Raw genomic sequence first — 23,746 nt, 5'->3', positions numbered from 1 at the left:
TAGCCAAGGTTAATATTGATGTTAGAAAGGAAGTATCATAGAGGTTATACGTTGTGTTTAATAAGACTGTTGATGGAAGAGTAACATTGTCAGATAGGGTAAAGGTTAAAATATATCAAGATGAGATGGATCCTATGTTGTTATGAAGGGAAATAGAAGCAAGTAATACGTCGAGGGAAATTTCCTGCAATGTAGAGTTGATATAAAGAAGAGATATGATATGAAATGCAATAATTATAAGGTAGAAAAATTGAATGAAGTGAAATATTGAATATGAAATACAAGGAGATGTATATGTCGTCGTAAGAAAGAAGAAATGGAATATGTCAGGTAGTAATTACAGGTGAAATAAGATCACACTTTCACATTAATGTATAAGAAAAGTTATTGCCTTAGAGAATATGGATCCTACCACAATTTCAACGTACTCAAGCTGAAATACGATATTAAGATATTGGAGTATAGTCACCTGATAACCTCAATATTATAAGCAAATGATGTAATGCTATGTTGTGATGTTGGTTACTCACCTTATATTGAGCTACAGTATTCAGGATGAACCAAGTCATGGTTGAAAGCTATGAAATGAATTAGGGTAGTGGCACACAAGAGAGAATATATGTTTTTGTGATGTAATATATCTTATGATATTGAGGGCTTTAATATATTTTAACGGCACACAGGTAGTAAATGAGCTAGATGTGACACATTTGATCATGTTAACGTTGTACATGTGTTGAAAATGTGAATTGTAGCTATTATATTGAAATTACGTATAGCAGATTTATAGCGGCGAAATTTGAGCTGCACGTTTCAAGAAACTTATCGCATATTCTGAAGATTAAATAGTTAAAAATTCCATGATGAAATTCCGATTCAAATTCTGATTGATAAGGGTGGCAGTTGAAATTCAGTTTAAGAAGATTAGATACTAAAAATTTAAGTCATTTATATGGAACCCATTTTGGAACACGAATGATTCGAATTCAGTGTAAATATGATAGGAAATATTTCTATTCTGAAGTGAGAGATGTATTTTAAAGGGTAGGCTGTACTGAGATATTATTTGTGAGATAATTAACCATGAACTGAAGATGCCAGCAAGAAGTGTTATGTGTATTAATGTAGGATTAGCTGTTCAGCAGTACGTACTCGTGTAGTTAGCATTTTGGACATAGTATCATAATGTTTCTCTTCGGATTTATTTATTTATTCATTTCTACAGATATTTGTTTGTCAATAAATAATATAATATTTAGAAAACCTCACTTGAGAATTTATTTATAAATATCATGTTAGAATAAGGTATAGTAGTTACGATTTTCATTGACTGAATGTCCTACTGATGAGTCGGATGGAGTCGTCCATCAGGGAGGTAAAATAATGACCAAAGCACTAGGTTGAAAATGCGTAACCACGTATCGACGCATCATAGTTTTCTTCGGATCCCACGCTATAAACATCGCAACTGCAAGAACCCCTGAGAGGCTGATTCGGAAATTCTTTTACTTTGACCTACCTGGACGCAGGAAGTGCGTAGTACTATGGTTGGCAACAAAGAATTCATGTAATGTAATTATTTTTGCCAGTAGTCCGCTACGATCTACTCTGTCAAATGCCTTAGACAGGTCAATAGCGACACGTCTATTTCACGTCCCGAATCTAGGATATCTGCTATAATTTTCTGGAATCCTAGAAGTTCAGCTTCATCTATCTGCACATTATTCTTGTAACCAAAAATCTTTACATAATGCTGACTGAATACTTCTGCCTTCTGTAAATCCTCGCATACACACTCCCCTCGTTCATTAACGATTCTTGGAACTTGTTTCCGCCTTAAAGTACCTAAATATGCCGTTCCATTTTTCACTCAAAATTTGTATGATTGCCAATTATGCTTGTCATCATGTTATCCTTAGCTGTCTTCTTCGCTGGATTCAATTTCCTACTAAGTTCCTTCAATTTCTCGTTACTTACGAAACCATTTCTAACTCTATTTCTTTCCAACCTGCACCTTCTTCTTGGTCTCTTTACTTCTGTGTTATAATATAACGGGCCTTTACCACTCCCTACCACTGGAGGTATACAGGCTGTTAGGGGTATATGTGCAGATATCAGTGGCGGCTGGTCGTATCTGAGGCTGGGTGTTGCACCAACATGTTCAATGTTGCAATTTTAAATGAGAATCTAATAGAAATAACAAGAATCCCTAGTATCCGTATGTAATGAACTGCATTCATATTAAAATTGAAATACATATCCAGCAATTAAAACACAGGAAATAAGAATATAACTACAGTTATTCTTATCTCACTTGAATTGAAAATTCGCCCTCCTGTTTTTCATTGATGCAAACTTGTCAGTCACCCGTTGATTGAAGTCCGCGATTTCCATCAGCAGATCTCTTTCTATAGAAAGCATCGCCAAGGCCGACAATCTTTCCTGGGTCATAGAGTTCCTTAAGGAAGTTTTTATTTTATTCAAAGTAGAAAAACATCTTTCTGCTTCGACAGACGTCATAGGGATTGTAAAATTAAACTTCAGCAGTTTCAAGCACTCAGTTCAGTGAACGTCCTCTCCAGGTTGTTGGTTATTATAAACTCTGCTAAACTAACAGGACCCGACAATGATCTGAATTCTTGTGCTAAATAGGGGCTGTCTGGCCGAGGCGGTAAAGGCGTGCTCGGTTCGCCCGGAAGGACGTGGGTTCGAATCCCCGTCAGGAAGTAGTAAACTTTAAGAAACGAGATTTCCACTTCCGGACGTGCATATGGCCCTGAGGTTCACTCAGCCTACACCAAAAATGAGTACCAGGTTAATTTCTAGGGGCAAAGGTGGCCAGGCGTAGAGCTAACCACTCTACCCCATCATGTGCCGAGGTTAACAATGGTGGAAGCCTTTACCTTCCACTCCTACAAGGGCTTTCATGGCCTGTACGTAGGTGACTTTGCTTTGCTTTCTTGTGCTAAATAGATGGACGATAGTTCATGGCGTAATTTCAGTTTGTCCAAAACCGTATACACTATTTGTTGAAACTAAACTACACAAACACCGGCAGCTTTGTGACGATCTCTTACTCACAATTTAGAATCCATCAGTTTTAATAATAACGCACAGAAAAATTATCTAGAACCAAAATACTCAATCACCTGAAAACACACCAAGGCCTGCACGTGATAAATGTAAACATAACGTCTACATAAACACCAACAACTCCATGTCGCAATAGTCCAGCCGTTTACCAACATGTGACAATGTTGGCACAAAGCTCGTTTTACGGTTGGCAAATGCATAACATGAAGTTATGCTGATGAGAAAACGTTTCCTCCGAAAGTATACCCTCAAAACAAATTTTGGGATTTAATAAAAGGTTATGATTGCCCATGAATTACCAATGTTGGTGACATTGTGAATGGTGCGGTGCAGCTTACCCTTACCCTAGTGGCGTGGAAAAGAAATTACCGTTGCGAGTGGAGAGAAAGCAGGGATGAAGTCATCTCTGCAGAGTGGTGCAATCTAACGGGGACATTTGGAGTTGTTTTTCGATAGGGGACTTGCTGGTCTCATGCAACTCCCTAGGACCGATACTGGCGGGCTTGCGACCTGATGCTATACATCGTATACAGGCTTAGGCTCGACCCTGCTGAAACTAAATAGCGGCGCGCTGTGCGCTAGGGAGTTTGGCGTAGGAAAGTCAACCCCCTGAGTTTGATTTAAAGACGGCGGAGTTTAATGGTTCGTTACGAAGTATTAGTACATCGAACGATTAAAGGTGCTTGGTTTTAACACATTTTAGAGTACATGTTAGGTTTATTAAACTGCAAAATAGGAAGAAAAGACGACAAATCAAGCGTAAAATTATTGCGAGTTGTGCAAACCTGCAACAATACCACGCACCGCCCCTGGCAGATATTAAGCTTGTCGGCAAGAAAAAATACATCTCACAATATATGCTATGTTCTTTTTACCTTGTCCTGTTAGTTTTACCATAACTGAGCCAAATAGTTCAGGACCTAATGTGTTTTGAACGGCCGTAGTAGGATACGTCGGTTATGTCATTCTGTCCACGGGTAGTGGAAGCACAGTAGCAGAGTATAGGGCTTGTTGAACCTGTTTCTTGTCGCAGGCCAACACATGTTATTGTGCACTTCCCCTAAAGGCTTGGCAAGTAGGAGAGTTTGACTCACGTGCCAGGCCAGTTGCTGTACTCTAAAACCGATCTAGGGTACACTGTGTGAAGAGTACACAGAATCCTTACAGTGTCGTCGAAGATCCGTACCAGCACATACATGAGAATCGAGTGTTGTGTAGTTGTGTGTGATTTATAAGACGTCAATGGCATTACTCAGTGATCTAAGCTGAAAAATGAAAGGAAATAGTTGATAAGTAATTGAAAATGGGCGCAACATTTCTGTGCTGTTATTGCGACAGTCTGACAATAGACAATGCGAGTTGACTATGCTTATTGATAAAGTTTTCAGGCCAATGAAAGGACGGTGGACACTGAAAGAAAGGGCTATAAGTATTCAGTGAAATTGTTATTAATGAGACAAATTTCAAAAACCGTAGTTGCACCCATTCGTGAACATTGCTCGAAGTAAAGAGAGCTACTATGGAATTGCCGCCGGGCATTCGCAATAGAAGGCTTATTCTTCTTTTTCCTAATCTGTTTACCTTCCAGAGTTGGTTTTCCCTCGGACTCAGCGAGGGATCCCACCTCTACCGCCTCAAGGACAGTGTCCTGGAGAATGAGACATTGGGTCGGGGATACAACTGGGGAGAATGCCCAGCACCTCGCCCAGGTGGCCTCGCCTGCTATGCTGAACATGGGCCTTGCGCGGGGATGGAAAGATTGGAAGGGATAGAAAAGAAAGAGGGAGGGAAGCGGCCGAAGCCTTAAGTTAGGTACCATACCAGCATTTGTCTGGAGGAGAAGTGGGAAACTACGGGAAACCACTTTCACGATGGCTGAGGTAGGGAATCGAACCACCTCTACTCATCCGACCTCCCGAGGCTTAGTGGACCCCGTTCCAACCCTCGTACCACTTTTCAAATTTCGTGGCAGAGCCGGGAATCGAACCTGGGCCTCGGGGGGGGGGGGCAGCTAATCACACTAACTACTACACCACAGAGGCTGACAAAAGGCTTATTACTGGACAGTAAGTGCCGATATGTTGATGACTGTAATGGACCCGTTTAATTAGAACTTCCGTAATAATAATATTACTACTACTAATACTAATAATAATAATGTCTTTATGTTCCACTAACTAATTTTCACGGTTTTCGGGGACGCTGAAGTGCCAGAATTTTGAACCGCAGTAAATTTTTAATGCAAAAAATCTACAGACACGAGACTAACGTATTTGAGCACCTTCAAATACCACCAAACTGAGCCGCCATCGAACCTCCCAGGATGGGTTCAGACCGGCAATAGAGCATAGAGTAAGTTGGTCGTGAAGTTAGGTGCGAGCAGCTGTGAGCTTCCATTCTGGTGATAGTGGATTCGAACACCACTGTCGGCAGAAGGGAAGATGATTTTCCGTAGTTTCCCATTACACATCAGGGAAATGCTGGGACTGTACCTTTATTAAAGCCTCGAACGCTTCCTTCCCACTTGTATCCCTTTTCTCTCCCATCTTTGCCGTAAGACCTATTTGTGTCGGTGTGACGTAAAACAATTTGTAAGTACATATTTCGGTAATTTCAATCAATCAATCAATCAATCAATCAATCAATCAATCAATCAATCAATCAATCAATCAATCAATCAATCAATCAATCAATCAATCAATCAATCAATCAATCAATCAATCAATCAATCAATCAATCAATCAATCAATCAATCAATCAATCAATCAATCAATCAATCAATCAATCAATCAATCAATCAATCAATCAATCAATTTAAATTTATTGAACATCTCCCTTGGTAAGTTATTCCAATCCCTAACTCCCTTTCCTATAAACGAATATTTGCCCCAATTTGTCCTCTTGAATTCCAACTAATTATCTTCATATTGTGATCTTTCCTACTTTTAAAGACACACGTCTGCAATTATAAGATTAATAATAATTCCGACTTGTTAAAAGTTCACTATTTTCTTTAGTGTTTTCTGACAGATTACGAGCTACGAAGTTTGAGTGGAGCGATTAACTTCTATTTTCATAATAGTTCGTAATAATAGACTAACACAGTTATTATTATAATATTGCTAGTGGCTTTATGGCGGGTGCAACCTGAAAGCCGCTCGTTCCTAATCGCACGGCCAACTCGCCCAATAATAATAATAATAATAATAATAATAATAATAATAATAATAATAATAATAATAATAATAATAATAATAATAATAATAATAATAATAATAAATATTTACGTGCCAATGGAGACGCGCGGTGTCGGAATTTTGCCCACAGGTATTCTTTAACTTGCTTGTAAATCTACCGATCAGAAGCGGACGTATTTGAGCACCTTCAAATACCAGCGGACTGAGCCAGGATCGATCCTGCTAAGTTCATGAAACCAGTGACTGAACCGTCTGAGCCACTCAGTCTGGCAACGTTTATTTTGATACGTTTACTAGGCACAGCAGAAGCAGCAGTAGGCTAGAGTACTTTAATTTACCATTAAGCATGTTCTTTTCGTTTGGAAGCACGAAATGATGCTACTTTTAAATTATTTATTTTTATAACATGCCCCTTATTGGTATGAAGCAAAACGTTCGATGTGCTTTGACAATTCAATTCCGATACTACTCACTTGGAAATCCTATCCCATGCATTCTTTCGTTGACGTAAGAAACTTTATTTACGCACACGTCAACACGGGGTGTTTCTGCATACGGCGAGTTGGTCTCCCAAAAGTCCATGATATTGAAATCAAAATGTTGGAGAATATTCCACGTAAGCAGTTCGACAAAAGCACTAGACCTGTCACGTGCCTGTTCGGTTGTCTGGTGTTCCTAGCGACGGAGATGTGGTTGGACGTTTTCCCGCCCCTACTTGAAACCAGACTAGAGGTATGAGCTGTCTGTCTGACCTTGACCTAAATAACAGCTGTCAGAGAAGTGAATTGTCGTCCGTACTAGTACGCAAGTTACTTCGTAGAAGTAGCGTCAGTAGTAGTAGTAGAATTTGAATAATGCCAGTGTATGAATTCAATGATATGCTGCTAGTGTATCGTGTGGCTGAACAGAACACGGGTCGCCCTCCATGAATTTATCGGGAAAGGCTTCCCAACAGACGGGTGCCGAATCCAGCAACGATACTCGCTGTACTGCAGCATATTCGCGATACAGGTTGTGTTACATTACGTTTTGAACAGCGTGTAATCCTAGACGCGGAAGGAGACATCCTGACAATAGTAAACGATGATCCCGGGCGCCGTACGCGTTGTATAACACGTGCCATTGATGTACCAGCTTGGTAAATACGTTAGGCACTGCATGAAGAGCGAGTGCATCCTGACCACATTCAACTGGTGCAGTGTCTTTAACAGCTGATTGCCATTTTTACTAGTTGATGTACGTCGCCGCGACACAGATAGATCTTATTGTACGGCGACGACGGGACAGGAAAGGGCTACTATCGTGAAGAAGCAACCATGGCCTTAATTAAGGAACAGCCCCTGCATTTTCGTAGTGTGAACATGGCAAACCACGGAAAACCATCTTTTGGGCTGCCGGCCGAGGGGTTCGAACTCACTATATCCCACTCATAGGCTGTGGAACATCCCCATTTAGTAGGATAAGGCAATTTTCATCACCGGTTCTGAATTGATACCTGGATGGGTGTAGTAGGAGGTCGGTTACGTGGACTAATCATCTTTTTATTAATGTTATCTTGCTCCTGTAGATACAGTACGTTACCGGAGCTTTCAGAGGACGTGTTGCTTCGACTGCGCAGAACCACGTGGATTTTACACGATGGTACAGACATTTCCTCAACGATGGACAGGACGATGTAGCCAGCCAGATCTCCAGACCTTATTCCAATGGATTTTTATGTCTGGGGGACATGAAACACAAAGTATATCGAACTGAAGTATCCACTATAGATGATTTCCGTGAACGTATTGTTTAAGCAGCAGAGGATATTCTGAACAACCCTGGTGTCTTGGCTGGAATGCGTCGCAACTGTATTCGGAGAAGTGAAGCCTGCAGAGAAGGCCAGGGTGATCACTTTGAACAATTGCTACGAGTTTTACTTTGGTATGTCAGATCTTACGCCATTTCTGCAACGTAATGGCTTGGGAGTACAGTACAGAATCGATATACTATTTTGAGTCTCGATAGTTCGATATTCTCATAAATCCGAGTAGAGAAATTGATGTACCGGTACAAAAATTATGAATCGAGAGTTTCAGTGCGCGAGTGCCTTGTACGTGGCGAACGCTGAACACAACACATGGAAGACGTGCTTGTTAAAACGCTAGACATTGACCTTGAACGCAGTTCGGCAGTTCTTCAATCCTACCCTGCACGTGGTTTTAGGTTCTTTACGTGTGTTCGAGCAATTTATATTTTGTTTCTTATTCACTACCAGTTAAAACAGAAGGCACTTTGCGTTTTTAAGGGCCGATGACCTTAAACAGCATTCATCATCATCATCATCATCATCATCATCATCATCATCATCGTCATTATCACGTATAAAAATTCAATAAAATGCTTGTTTTATATTCATCACTACTGAAATAGGCACTATAAGTTAACATTTAACTTAAGAAGGTTGCCTAGAGTGTTTTGTTAATTTACAAAATAAAGTTTAAAATGTCTTTTAGTGTAAGGCAATCTGTATGTTTTTGTTTTCTAAACTGTCGTACTGTAATGTTTAACATAGGTACATTTTTGTACACAGGCGTTTTCGTGTACGTTCGTAAACCCGTGCTTTTCTATTCGAGATAGTCTTGTTACCGCCCACCTGGAATTACGGAGCCCCTACTGCATGTTAATTCTTTCTTTTCTACAACAGAGTGTTACTATTGCGACTGCAGTTCCTACGACCACGCCACTCTTATGTCTGTGTCACTAATGTGCGACTTGTTCGACTCTGTCCCGCTTGACTATGTGGCTCTCGTTACCTTCTTCTTCCTCCTCTTCTACTGCAGCCTTATGTCTTAACAGGTATACTGCATTCTACCGACATCGTCTTAACACGCAGTAGCGTAATCTGCTGCGATATGTTCTTTGCACCATTATAGTAAAATGTGGGATGTAGTTGTGGTGGAATCTTCTTAGATACGTTCGACATCTATGAATTGTGTATAATTTGATAACTCATCTTGTACTCATGAAAGCGACCGTCGGCCTGGTGTTCAGGTTAATAGCTACATGTTTCTAACGTGTAACCTTGTTTATATTTCTCAGATTTGTTGATGTGTATGTTTCATGTTTATACACAATAAGAGATCCCAGCTGGCTCATCCCCACGAGCTTGACCTGGTTCTCGTCTTTCGCATAGTAATCTGTAGTTAACTACTGCGACCGATGCTGCCTCACGTGACGTAAATTTCATCTTGTTTCCTCTTAAACTACGCATATTTTACTATTTTCTTCCACGTATTTCAACTTTTAATGACCCGATAATAATGATAATAATAATAATAATAATAATAATAATAATAGTAATAATAATAATAATAATAATAATAATAATAATAATAATAATAATAATAACGTTAAGTGCTGACCGGGTGAAGGTTGGTTCGAAATGAGTCTCTCTGACGCACATTATGATTTCAAGTTAAGATCCCCAGTGAAAAACAATTTCTGTTGAAGATTGTAGCTCTTGGCAGTTAAGTCCAAGTGACGAGTTTATGTAAAGTCAGCATAATGAACATTATAGGCGACCTCAAGGGTAAAAGAGCATTCTGAATACACGGTTGGTGTTATTTGACTGTAATAACAAATTTTTACTCAATAAATTTCATAATTACGAGACGATAATTTATCATTAAATCGGATACATTGTGGGATGAGGTATTGGACGTTATTAAAGCGGTAATTTGGCTGTGTAGATTCATTGAATTTCGCTTCACTGTATTGTCATGGATACGATTTGTTTGGAATAGTGAGATGGTAGGCGATTTGTGGGCCTCACCGTAGAATTACAGTGTGGATTTTTGCGATGGTGATGATTACTGTTTTGGCGATATTCACGTATTGTTAGACGTGTGCTGAAAGTCATTATTATTTTTCCAAACTTCATCGCACATGTCGAGATCGTGTTTGAGTTGTGGATTGTTTGCCACGCGTTATTTATTTTCAATTTCACGTTTTATTAACAAAATAGTGACTTAGTTGCTTCATTCTGTGGCAAGAATTGTTTCATTGTGTGTTATTGGTATCGACAAGGTTTACAGCTAATATATCTAAGAGTGTGTTTGAAGTTACGATTTTGCCTGACATTCTACAAGAAGCGTAGACAACTCAGTTTCCGTTCGGCAATAGATTTAGGACGTCACATGTTATCCTAGGAGTATACTGATGATAATACGTCCCTGTTTACGTTCGACGATAGGTTTAGGAAGGTGTGTGTATGTACATAGAGGTTAGTGTTAGGGTGTGCAGACATTAGGTAGGCTCGGCGATAGGGTTAGGGTGTCGGCTGTATATACTCAAGTCTTAGATTAGGTGTTGTTGCGAAGTGACTTGACCGATGGTAGTGTCCGCAGCAGTGTATGCAATGCGAAGAGTGTTAGTTAAGTAATATTGAGGCCATGTCTTGGCACAACCCTTACTAGCTAGAAGGTGTTTACCTACGATTATGGAACCACTAGTGGTATGACCGTGAGGGTTGTCCAATATTGGGTACTGAGCTAACGGTGATTGAATATTTATTGCAGTGTGCCACGCGTGTTTGATTTCATTGAACTTCAGTATTTTATTTTCTATGTACTTAATTGTTTTGTCGTTCTGACGTCCGATTGCTTTGCTAGTGTGCGTGTTGACACTTAGTTTATTTATGTGAGACTTGAGTTACGAATGCGGGTTCGATTCGTCAGCCGGGAATATATTTTATTACCAATTTTTCGTTCTTGCATTTATATAATAGTTTATTGTGGTCGATTGTAGGGACAAACAATCAGTAGATGGATCTGTAATGGTAGTCGTAGTTGTAAAGGAAAGAATTCCTATAATTTTGATTTTATTTTACCATGTGGACCTGTAATTTCATTAAACTTAACGTAACCGTTTATAACTTGAAAGTTGGTTTTGTAAGAATATTTTTCAAGTGATTTACCACTTTTTATTTAACTTCAGTGTTTGGCATTTCTTCTAAATGCGTGATGAAAAAGTGTTTCCTGCATTTCGCAGTTTTGTTCCTTCAAAACGACGTAACGTAAGATCCTCTCGGATCGAGTTGTTGGTTCCTACTGAACAGCTTTTTGGGTGTTGTGCGTTTCAGCATCGGTATTAGTCTATAACTTAAGGGTGTCACTAGATGACAATTCATGGTAGAATTTTATTTTCAATTATGAATGCTGCTGTTAACTTGTAGTGAACACTATGCTTTCCAGTATTATTTCGCAACCTATCCAAAGCAACTGATAGTCAATTTGGTTTCTATTAAGGGTCCATTCGGCGGGGGGTTCCCATATCCGACAGGGTATTTGACTGGTGGATATCCTTAGTAAATCTGGAACTCTATTTGTTGAAGGTCAGATTTTCCACGGATCGTGTGGATTAAATCTCAGTTATCGTTTGGATCAATAGGTACCCGATTTTCAGGTTACTTTTCATTTTTTTAGTTTTTGCTGTCCACTAATCTGTGATATTTCTACTTTTCTCCGAAGAAAATTCTTCGATACTGTAATTAATAACACTAACGCCATGCAATGTGACTGCGTTTGATACATTAAATAATTAAGCTTTTTTGATCAATGATTTTATTTTAATATTTTTAGCATTTAATTGATTCAATAAAAGTTAGTACGCACATATTTGCTCCTCATTTCAAGTAGTTAGGCTCTCTTCTGAACCCTATCGTTTGGTTAAGATCGTGACCGAAATATTCCCGCTACGACCCCAAGATTTAAGAGTTCGATATTGCTCTACTGCAGCAACTGTGGCCGACCAACAATGGAATGGTAAGTTCAAGGGTTCAGTATATCTCCAGTTCCAGTTGCCTTTTTAGTTTTCAAATTCGTAACTTATAGTAAATGTCTTTGTTATCGTAGATAAATTTCAATTCTTCGTTAGTATTAGTCATCTCATCTATCTGCACATTATTCTTGTAACCAACAATCTTTACATACTGCTGACTGAATACTTCTGCATTCTGTAAATCATTCGCATACACACTTCCCTTGTTCATTAACGATTCCTAGAACGTCCTACTTGGAACCTGTTTCCGCTTTAAAGTACCTAAATATGCCATTCCATTTTTCACTCAAAATTTGTATGATTGCCAATTATGCTTGCCATCATGTTATCCCTAGCTGTCTTCTTCGCTAGATTCAATTTCCTACTAAGATCCTTCAATTTCTGCTTACTTACAAAACAACTTATAACTCTATTTCTTTCCAACCTGCACCTCCTTCTTGGTATCTTTACTTCTCTGTTATAATATAACGGGTCTTTACCATTCCCTACCACCTTTGAAGGTACATACCTGTTTTCACATTCCTCAACATTTGCTTTATACCCAATCCACAGTATGTTCAAATTTTTATTTTCCGCTTTTCACTGATCATAATTACTTTTCTTAATCTCACTCATGCCTGTCTCATCAGCCATTTGGTACTGCCCAATAGTTCTATTCTTATAACCTTGCTTTCCATCACATTTATTTTAACTACGACAAAAACAGCTTCGTGATCTTTAATACCATCTATTATTTCGCATCTGATTTCATCAGTACCACGCCCAGAATATTCTTCCCTCTAGTTGGCGCAATCAATTTTTGATCCAGCTCTCCTTCTCAGATGAACCTATTTGTCATTTGTTGGTCATGCTTCCTGTCGTTCGGATTACCTTCTTAATTGACATTTGGTAAATTTTACTCACCTGCTACAATCAGGTTCCTTTCCTTATCGTTTCCCACACAGCTGATTATATTTGTCAAATACTTCTGAATCAGCGGCTGAGTCATCTCACACCTTTTAGGTACATACACTCCAAAAACATCAAGTTGCATGTTATCTTTAGAGCCGGTGAGCCTTACACCTAGAATTTCATGTTTTGGCTCTTTAACTTTTTCGTAGCTTACAAATTATCCTTTCACCAGAATTAATGCCTCCCGTTACTGTTCCCAAACTGTCTCTACGATAAGCACTCCAGGTCCTTGAGAAAATTTCTGCAACCATGACATCATTTCTCATCCATGATTTAACTCCTATTACAATATCTGGTAGACATATTTCTTTTAAATTACTCAATTCAATTCCTTTCTTTTCAGTACTTCTACTGTTCAACACTAACACTTTTATGTCATCCTTACTTGATGTTCTGATCCCTGTATCCTTATCACCACTCCCTAGTCCACGCTGTTTCTTTGAATGTACCTCTCTATAACCTTCTAAACAAATTTCCTGACGTATACATACCACTGCGGATCAAGTGAAGGCATTCTGAACGTAGATCCCTATCTCCTACCCACCATTAAGATCTACAAAATCTCACTCCCAATATTTCTCACCCACCCGAATCACAGTCTCATTTAAATTCCCAATCACGCTCCAGTCAGTATCCCTCCTACCAAGTATCCCACTGATAACAATCTCTGCTTCCATAAACTAATTTCGTGCTGCTGTAACCAGATCCCCCACATGCCCAACTAGGTTAGTATCTATTCATGCTTGCCTTACAATATTGGTACCAACGTGGAAGATCATCGCATTATTCTCATCTCCGCCCCTTCCTTCTATTTTCATCAACATCTGCCTTAACGTTATTCCTGGATAACACTCTACTCTGACTCCCTTTCTTCCACACACTTTATCCACATGCATTGCAATTGAGTCACCCATGACTGGAGCCTCAACTCCACCCTCCTAATTTGATCTCCTCTTCTCCTGGTCACCCATAACTATCCTGATGCCTGCAGAACCCACTTCCTTCTTCCTTTTATTTCGCTACCCTGCTCCACGTCCCTCTTCCTATCCTCTACTCGACATTTTTCTTTCCCCATCCCTCCCCCTTTAACACTTCAATGATCTCCATGTTCCCTCTGATGATCTACCACAATGACGCATACCGATTCCTCACCTATACCTCTCCTGGGCCGACTGCCTGAGGAAAACCCTTAGTCCTCGTTTTCCTTGACCTCAAAATGGTAGTCCACCTAACTGCCACAACTTCTCCCCTTCCCCTACCTTATCCTGTTTGATGATTGAAAGAGATCTATCTTCATTCCTAACCTCCTTTGCAAGTCTAATTATCTCTCAAACTTACTATCTCTTCCCTCATCCAGAACAGAAGCAAGGCCTTCTCACGACACTCACCAAGTGAGCGATACGAATTTGTGAGCCATCAAATATCCAGGTGGAGATGGACACACTTTCAAGGGTAGTGGTTACATCGTTGTGCAGATTCAAAGATTGTCATCCACATATAACAGATTTTCGGTCAAGGGACAGCATATGGGTGATACTAACCGTAAGTTCACTAATATCAAACAAGGCATGAAAATTCTCAAAGTTATACTAAAAGGCCCCCTGTTCAATATTATGGAAATTTGTTTTTCAATATAAATGAAATTTCAGAGAAATCAAACATTTCATTTGATCTTTTAATTCCTGTCTTTAGTAATGTCTCAGAAAAAATATTTATCCCTTTTATAATCTCTTTAAATTCCCCTGTCAGCAACAGTCTTTCTTTCCGCTTCCTTCAGCCCCATGTTAGACACCCCTTCTTTCCTTCTCCCCTTCCACCCCTCCCCCTCTCATCCCAACCCTACCCCTTCCCCTCGCTCATTTACCCCCACCCCTCCTCTCCCTATCTACTCCTTTGTTTACATTGCCTGCGTCCTACAAGTCAGTACTCGTTTCCTATCCATTTCTTTCTTTACATGGCCTGCCTGCTTCCTCCAGCAAGTCAGTGCTTGTTCTACATCAGACATTAGAGATGGGTCCTATAAATAACTTTTCTCCAATTTAATTTATTTTCTGTATGTTTATTCATTCCTAATTCTGGCTACCATTTCCAGAATTACTTCTTTGCCTGAGCTCCTAAATCAACTTAAAGGCATTATATTATGACAAGAAGATCATAACCATAATTTTTATTATAATATGTACTTTAATGTTATAATTATTCCCAAAACATTGTCTTTGTCTGATATACATATGTATTAGTTAACATATACTGGTAATGTGTTTAATTTTTATTTGGCTGAAGATGGCCACCAAGTGGCTGAAACTAGTCCCAAGACTGATGTAATAATATTTAGTTGATATATTGTAGCTTGGGAGTGTCTTTTGCTACTGATCTCAATTTTGTGAAGATAGAATGAAACTGTACTGATACAACTTATGCTCCAGCTATAATAACAGTTAAAACAGTGCATTTTTCAAGGTGTATCGTTTCGGTCAGGGTATTTCTAAATAGAAAGAAGGACGTCTCAACTACACAGTATGTGATCGGGGTATACTCTCTACCGGCCAATGATATATATCGAAGCAAAACTTATATCAGCCAAAATATATATAAAAAAAAGAATACGGTAATGTTTTAGGTGCTTAAATATGTGTTTAACCTAAAAAAGCACTAACGGTCGAAATAGACAATTATAGGCGCTATAAAATTCCATTTATTCGTCAAAATTTGACATAAAACGGCCTTTAAAATTTACTAGACATTTTTAGCGCTTCTTCTTCTTCTCCTCCCTTTTCATCGTTCCTTTCTGCCTCCTTGCTTCGAGCCTTCCATCTTCAGTAGTCTATTCTGTACTGTGCTGGTTGCCTTGTACACTATTCTGGCTGGGTCGTCGTCTTCAAATCTGTCCAGCTTCATATTGTCTCTGAATAATTTAATGTTACTCATGCGGGTTATTAGCCCTGCGATGAGCCAGTCCGGTAGAGGCGCTAACTCCTTACAGCCTTCGGACTTGCTAGAGCTTTTCTTTCAGGGAACTTACCCTAAGGCGACTGCAGACTACTCTGATGTTTCATGTTAACACGTGTTATGGCTTGTAAATACAACGCAACACAACACAACACAACATAGCAGTCCGGCTGCATGGATATATGGTTAGCGTGCTGGCCTTTGGTCACAGGGGCCCAGGGTTCGATTCCCGGCAGGCTCGGGGATTTTAACCTTAATTGTTTCATTTCGCTGACACGGGGGCTGGGTGTATGTGTCGTCTTAATCATAATTTCATCCTCATCACGAGGCGCAGGTCGCCTACGGGAATCAAATCAAAAGAACTGCATCTGGCGAGCCGAACTTTTCCTCGGACACTCCCTGCACTAAAAGCCATACGCCATTCCATTTACATCATAGCAGTCTTATTGATAACATTGCTCTGACGTGTTCGATTATGAAATCAATTTCGTTTAGCCGGGCAAAGGCTCTCAGTGACCGCCGTCCTTAACAATACCATTACTTCACTTAATTTTTAGGCAACAGTTCTAAATGGCTGAAGAAAGTTTAGCGGAAATTTGTGAAGAGGACGAAACTATAGTAGCTATTGGTATAGCATTGGCATTGGAGAATACAAGTGAGCGGATACATCCTATAAATGCTGAGAGGAATGAATATGGAGAATTTAATTCCTTATTGCCGTAAGTCTTCAAAGATGAAGAGCGTTTTAAAATGTACACAAAAATGTCGTCATAAGTGTTTTTCTACCTTAATGAACATGGTGAAACTAAATATAGGAAAATGTAACACTCAAATGAGGGACAGTATATCGTTTCAGGAAAGACTTATTGTGTGCTTAAGGTAAGTAAAAAAAATGTATATTTTAATTAAAATACATATTTTATTGATTGTATTGATGAACTGTTCTCAGGACAGTTGCAAAAATGTTTTAATTAAAATGTTTTAGTGACAAACATTTCTTGATAAACCTACGACTGTTTTAAATCACTAGTGATACCTTCTAATGCTTCAACACACGACGAAAATATGTCACTCCCGATCTTGGGCTAACACGTGTCAAGACGCGTTCACCCGCATTGTGACGTCAGATGACTCATAACATGTCACAACACGACACATCAAAGCGATCTGAGTGCTCTACTCTAATCGACAGTGTTCTTTTATTAGCACGTCATACCACACTTTACCGCATGTTAACATGCAACGACAGCGTAGTCTGTAGTCGCCTTTAGCCTTTGGGTGTTATCCTAACCGTAAGGCAGTGGATGTCGCCTCCTCTGCCTTCTTTGCCTTCAGAGCCTTGAACAATTGTCCTACATCAGAAACTGGTTTACCGTCATTTTTCAGAGTTCCTGTTGGATCTTCACACTTACCGTAGTGATCCCGGGGAACATGATGTCCCTGCTACATCCCTACACGCAGTCACTTGCTTCATGCCTTTCTCAATGACGTGGACTAGTGGTTGTAATTATGGGGGACATTTTTAGGAGTTACTGGAAGAAATTGGTATTTTATTACAGAAACCTCAGAAGTGTTACTTTCCAGTTTGCCGTTCATTGAATTATTGAATGTGATATTGGATATAAGAAAAGGAAGGGGTACATTGGAAGAAGTAGCTCATCAAGAAGACAATGTCTATCGTTTTGAAGAATAAGGAAGAGTTCCGACACTTCGAAGATTGAAGGTATCGACGGAGATGTGCTACTGAGGGCGTGAAAATGAAAGACTCCCTAAGTTTCACAAACCTAATATCGACGGGGTCGGAATACAATAAGTGTTGACATAGGGAGGTTGGATAAGCAATCGTTGGAATAGCCATATCAGACTCGGCTATGAGCCCCTTGGTTAAATCGACGCTCCTAATAGGAGAGTCCCTTTTCCCTTTTCAGACGCCTCCTACGACAAGGCGGGAATACCGTGGATGAATTGTACTTCTTCCATTCACACGGGATAACGTTTGTGTTAAAATTAAATTTTCCTGAGATCCATACGTAATCTTAGGACTGATTATGAAATTAAAATAATTATGTTCTTTAAGAATCTTAAAATACCAGAGTGTGATTTGCCATACTAGTCTATTATAAATACTTAAATAAGTGGTATCGATTCAGCATTATTTATATGCTCTTTACGAAGTAAAACCACATAATATTAATGTTTGTTCTTGTCAGTATACGATAATGTAACGGAAATTGTCGATAAACTATTAGCAGGACGAATAGAACTGTATAGTGTGACGACTTGTGCTGGTTGATATGTTCCTTCACCACTTGGCGCTGGGGTTAGATAGGAATCAGCTGTCTCTGAACATGTGTTTCTAAAGGGAACCGATGTGATTTAATTCGGTATTTATAGTTTAAATAAATGACTTGAAACCGTCTATTCATTACTGTGGTACCGGTACTTCAGGACTTTGCATTGTGCTTACTGACTTATGGTTGTGTTTATGTGCTATAGGCCTATATGTTTGATGCAAATTAAGATATGGCGCTTCATGTTTTCGCATGGAGTATTTTAAGTTAATAAAGACATAAGGACATTACTTCAGAAATTAGTTCGTCAGTAACGTAATCAACATTTCAAATATTTTTGATTAGTTGCGCCAAATGTTCTTTCAATAAAGTGGAAAAAGGTGAAAAAAGGTCATGGGATGGAGAAGAGGGAGGAGGAAGTTACTTCTGCAGCTGTCAGGAAAGATAGGACTGACCAGGAGGGGAGGGGATCAAATGAGGTGGGAAGGGTTGAGGCTCTGGTCATGGGGGATTCTATTGTTCGACACGTCAGGAAAGTGTGTGGAGGAAAGGGTACCAGGATAGAATGTTATCCAGCAATTAGGTTAAGGCAGATATTGAGGAAAGTAGAAGAGAAGGAGGAGGGAAAGGAGAAGGTCGTAGTGTTTTACGTTGGTACTAACAACGTAAGACAAGCAGGTATAAGTACCAACATAGCTGGGGATGTGTGGGACCTGGTAAATGCAGCACGGGTGAAATTTAAGGAAGCGGAGATTGTTATCAGTGGGATACTGTATAGGAGAGATACTGACTGGAAGGTGATAGGGGATTGAAATGAGACTATGGAGTGGGTATGTGGGAAGCTGGGAGTAAGATTTCTAGATTCTGATGGGTGAGTAGGAGATAGGGATCTGCGCTCAGATGGCCTTCACTTAAACCGCAGTGGTATATATAAGTTAGGAAATGTGTTTAGAAGGCTTATAGGTAGATACATTCAGAAAAACGGAGTGCGCTAGGGAGCGGTGATAAGGGAACAGGGGACTGGAAATCAAGTAGGGATGACATAATAATGTTAGTGCTCAACTGTTGAAGTATTGTAAAGAAAGGAATAGAATTCATTTTATATATATATATAATGTGCTATTTCACTGTGTACAAAGGTTTATCCGGAGTCCGGAGCAAAAATGGCGGCTATGTCGTACGAACGCCAGACATAGAATGTCAACGTGTGCTTGAATAAGAGAATTATACACCCGTCAGGTAATAGAAGGGAAGAAATTGCAGAAGGCGGTGAAAAAAGATGATATCGAGATAATGTTAAAATATGCTTATTGAGAAAAAAAAATAACATTGGTTTACACTGGACATACTAGCTGAGGAAAACACGGAGCTTCTGGAGGAAGACTGCTTGAGAAGAGGAAAAGAGGATAAGAGTTGGAGATAAATAATAACAAACATCTTCACAAGCAATAGAAGTCATCGGCGAGATAGAATTTGTAACATTTCTTAATATAAAGCTACACAATTTAATTGGCAGAGTACCGTAGTACTACGTCACGGGAGACCAGCAAGAACTTGTATACAACGAAAGGAATTCAATATTAAGAAGTCGAAGAAGAATAATAATTGTTGCGCAAGAAATAGAAAGAATTATATTGCGGTTTAATTGAAGATTTAACAGACGTAGAGAAAGATTCTAAAATATCATAAGCCACATAAGAAGCAGCAATCAGACTAATAAGTAGCTCATAGTAGGTTTTTTCCCAGCAGATGATGAAATTGTCCATGTTGATCTGTTTTTCCATGTTCACCACGCAAGAAACCGGCCACGTCATGTGCTAGAGGCTACCTAGATGATGGTATCACGATCGACAAGTCCAGCCCATGAGAGTCGGAGACGAGCGAAGATCATCCCAAACGTTCCCGATGCCGTGAACCCGGTGACAACATGTCCTAATCAATTGGACATGTGACAGCAGCAACGAGAGCGGGAGGAAAATATAAGTCTTGACATTCTTCTAGTAAGTAGTTTAGATATTTGTTATATGGAAAGTGCCATTTATATGTGCATTCCTTACTCGAAAGTCCTATTTTTAAGTGTCCTATAAGAGTGATGTTACGCGAATGGTTATCTGAATTTATAGTATCAGAGGTTAGTAGGTAATCTTCTAATATGCAAGGCAAATCCATTCATATAGGAAGTGATTATCCAGTGATAACTTATTTTCTTTTTGCTTTCGTAATGTTGCCCTTGGTGAAGGAAAGGAGGTTAGTTCATGTAAATGCGATATTAAGCCATATTGTGTTTGACATTAGATCTATGATAATGCATGTACAATCAAGCTGAGGTAAGATATGATCATCGAAAGGTTGTTATAACATCGTTGCAAAACATAACGAGATAATTTATGGAATTGGAAGAAAGTTTGAGAAAAAATAGGATATTTGATGGATGAATAACGGCGAGGATGTAATGTGCGTCAAGTTAAGGTGAACTGTGATGTTGTTACAGTATTAAGATGAGACATGAGGCATGTTATATGAATTAAATGAATTGTATAGGAAGAATAGTAATACGGTAGGAGTAATGATTATTATTATTATTATTATTGTACCGGGCGGTACACCTCTACACCGTTTATTTAAAAGTTGCGCCAGTTGAAACTCCTCTTCTGGAGGAAGGTTGAACTTTATCTATTCTATTAATTCTCTACTTTCTCAGAAGATGTCACCACGTGGAAAATTTTGAGTTTTTGAACTGTGTCACTTTTGATGTGTTTTTGTTTCGCTTGAAGTAAGAAGTGTGAACTTTCTCTTCTAGAGGACACTACTGAAGAATTACAATAGTGCAACCTAGCGCGAAATCAAAGAACTATTTTGTTGGAGAAATTTTTATTTCAAGAGTTTGTTCTTGGTTAAATTTCTTTCTGTCATTGTTTAAGTTGGCTGTATACCCCTCTTTTTCCCCTTATTTTGGATCTAGCCAATCCCGAATTTCTTTAATTAATTTTCCACCAATAATGTGTTTCTTCTTCCTCTATGTAGGGGTTTCTTTTCCCTAGCCAATAAAAAAAACTTTGAGGGAGGGTGTTTTATTTCCCCTAACGCCTAGAATCTTCCGCGAGAGGATATAAACTGCTGATTTTGGGGTCTCCGGGCCACTTCTGTTCCATCTTTCAGTGTATTAAGTACATAGCAGGAGGCGGGAAGCGCCTCTTTCTTCTTCAGCCGTTCTACATCAGGTAATGGCCTATTAATAACTTCTTTTCTCGCTAGGTCGGCAGTTTAACACTCGCGGCGGGTTCGAAGCATTTCCATCATGTAACCTTTTCCTAAAATGTAATTACTCTTTTCATCTTTTTCTTGTAAAGCTACATATTGGGATAGAGAGTGCTAACCCTCTCGAGCTCCCACTCACATTTGTTTTGAGGTGAACTTATTTTCTCAAACTATTCTTCGTTTATGTAATGTAAAGTGTTCTTCTCTAAGTCACCTCTGTAGTATGGGATTAGCCCTTGCGTTAGCGGCCCAGAGCCAGATTAGGTTTAAAAAAAAAAACAAAGTGTATTAGGAGTGCAAGATCGCCTCCTCTCAAATTGTTATTTTAGAGGTCATGTAATCAACCTTCTTTTCATGTAATAGACCTCTGTAGGTTGGGTATTTTACCCCTGTGAATACGTCCTTAGAGGACAGCTTGAAGGTAGAGTTTGGTGTGGCCTTTGAGAGGCTTAAATTTTAAGAGCGGATCGCTCTTTTGAAAATGGAGTGTCATATGCCTCGTGGAGGCTTTTCTGTGTAATTCGGAGCCAGGGGCTCCTAGGGATGAATGGGGTTTTCTGCCCCTCTGTTAAAACTTGTGTTTGTGGTAAAACTGAGCTGATCGCTGAAGTCAGGGCGTGAAGCCCAAAACCTGTAAATATTGTATCTCCCCTTGTTTTGCTACATTGTACCTGCCATGTCTGTTATTGCTTGGTTTTTGAAAAGAAAATATAACCTAGTTAAATTTTAAATTAATTTTACATTAACTTTGATTCCGTAGTTTGAAACCCATTCACGCCCGCACCTTCTTACGCCTCTACCTACCGCTAAAACACGGTAACAAGTGGTAGCAGAGCGTGGTTGAATGGGTCTCAATTTAGCCCCTTTTGACGGCTAAACATTGCTTTGATTCGAACTCTAACAATTTTCTCAGTTGCTGGAATTTTTTGAGTTTTTCAAAATTGTTCTGTCATCATGCCCGGCCATCGCGATGTTCTCCTCCTTAACTATTTGCGCAAAGAGGAGTTGATATACGAGTTAACTATCAGAAATGTGCAATCTGGAGGCACGGTTGCAATCGACACCAACAAGCTTAGAGAGTCCCTTGATTTGCCCATTTCCATCCCCAATTTGGGAGAGAAAGAAATTGATGACTCTCTTTCCACGATCGTCGAGAATATTACTGGGCTAGCATCTGTAGTCAGCTTTTTTGATGAAAACGATCCGTCTCCTAATCAAATTAAGCGTGTGCAAGGCAGGCTGTATCACTTTGCAAATAGAGTTAATGATCTGTTGTCTCTAAAGGTGAATGACGTTCAGAGGAAGGACGCTAATACGCTCCTTGAAACTATTTCTGAATTGTCTAATAAGGTCACTCAATTGCTAACCGGCGAAGTTCCTCCCAAAACTGATCAACCCGCCACAGTGAACGTAGGTAGTGATGAAGAGCCTCCTCAGGGAGAAGTCAATAGGATAACCGTTGCTGCTCAAACTATCTCTGCCCCATCGAACAACGAATCTGAACGCCGTGCGTCATTGGGTAACATCCGCTCTGAATTAACTTCTTTGCCATTGAAACCTTTAACGACTATGTCACCTGGGTTCAGTAGCTTGCCTCATCCATTGGCAATGTTGCTTAGAGGTATCTCTAAGTTTTCCGTCAACACCACCAGTGATGTAATTTCATTTTTAAGATTTCTAGTGGAATTTCAGGATCATGCTCTGGTTTTTTCTCTTTCGCCATGTCAAATTTTGCAAATTATCTATCCGTATGCTATTGGTATTCTCTCTGATAAAATCGTAAGAGCCATTGCCGAGCAATCATCTATTGAGGATTTCCATGCCCATTTGCTAGCTAACTTCATCCCGGCTAGGGCCAGGTCCTCCCTGATTCAGAAGTACTATTACCGTGTACAGCGCTTGGATGAAAACTTGGCTGATTTCATTCAAGATATCAAATTCTACACTAGGGTGTTTGCCCTGCACTTTCCTGAAGATCAGATTGTGCAGGCTATTGTAGAAGGTATTTCGCCATCCTACAGGTCATATTTGTGTTTCGCGGCGTGTCCGCAAACCTTCTCTGAACTTGAAGCATTGGCCGTCTCAGCGGAAGGAGTTAGATACGCCGATTCTTTGCGTGTCGCGAAAGAACCCCCGCCTTCCTTTAGTAACACTCGGCCTCCACCTCGCCGACCAGTCAATCCCCGT

The sequence above is a fragment of the Anabrus simplex genome, chromosome 5, assembly GCF_040414725.1.
Source record: "Anabrus simplex isolate iqAnaSimp1 chromosome 5, ASM4041472v1, whole genome shotgun sequence".
NCBI lineage: Eukaryota > Metazoa > Arthropoda > Insecta > Orthoptera > Tettigoniidae > Anabrus > Anabrus simplex.
Note: the sequence above shows the minus strand (reverse complement) of the source record.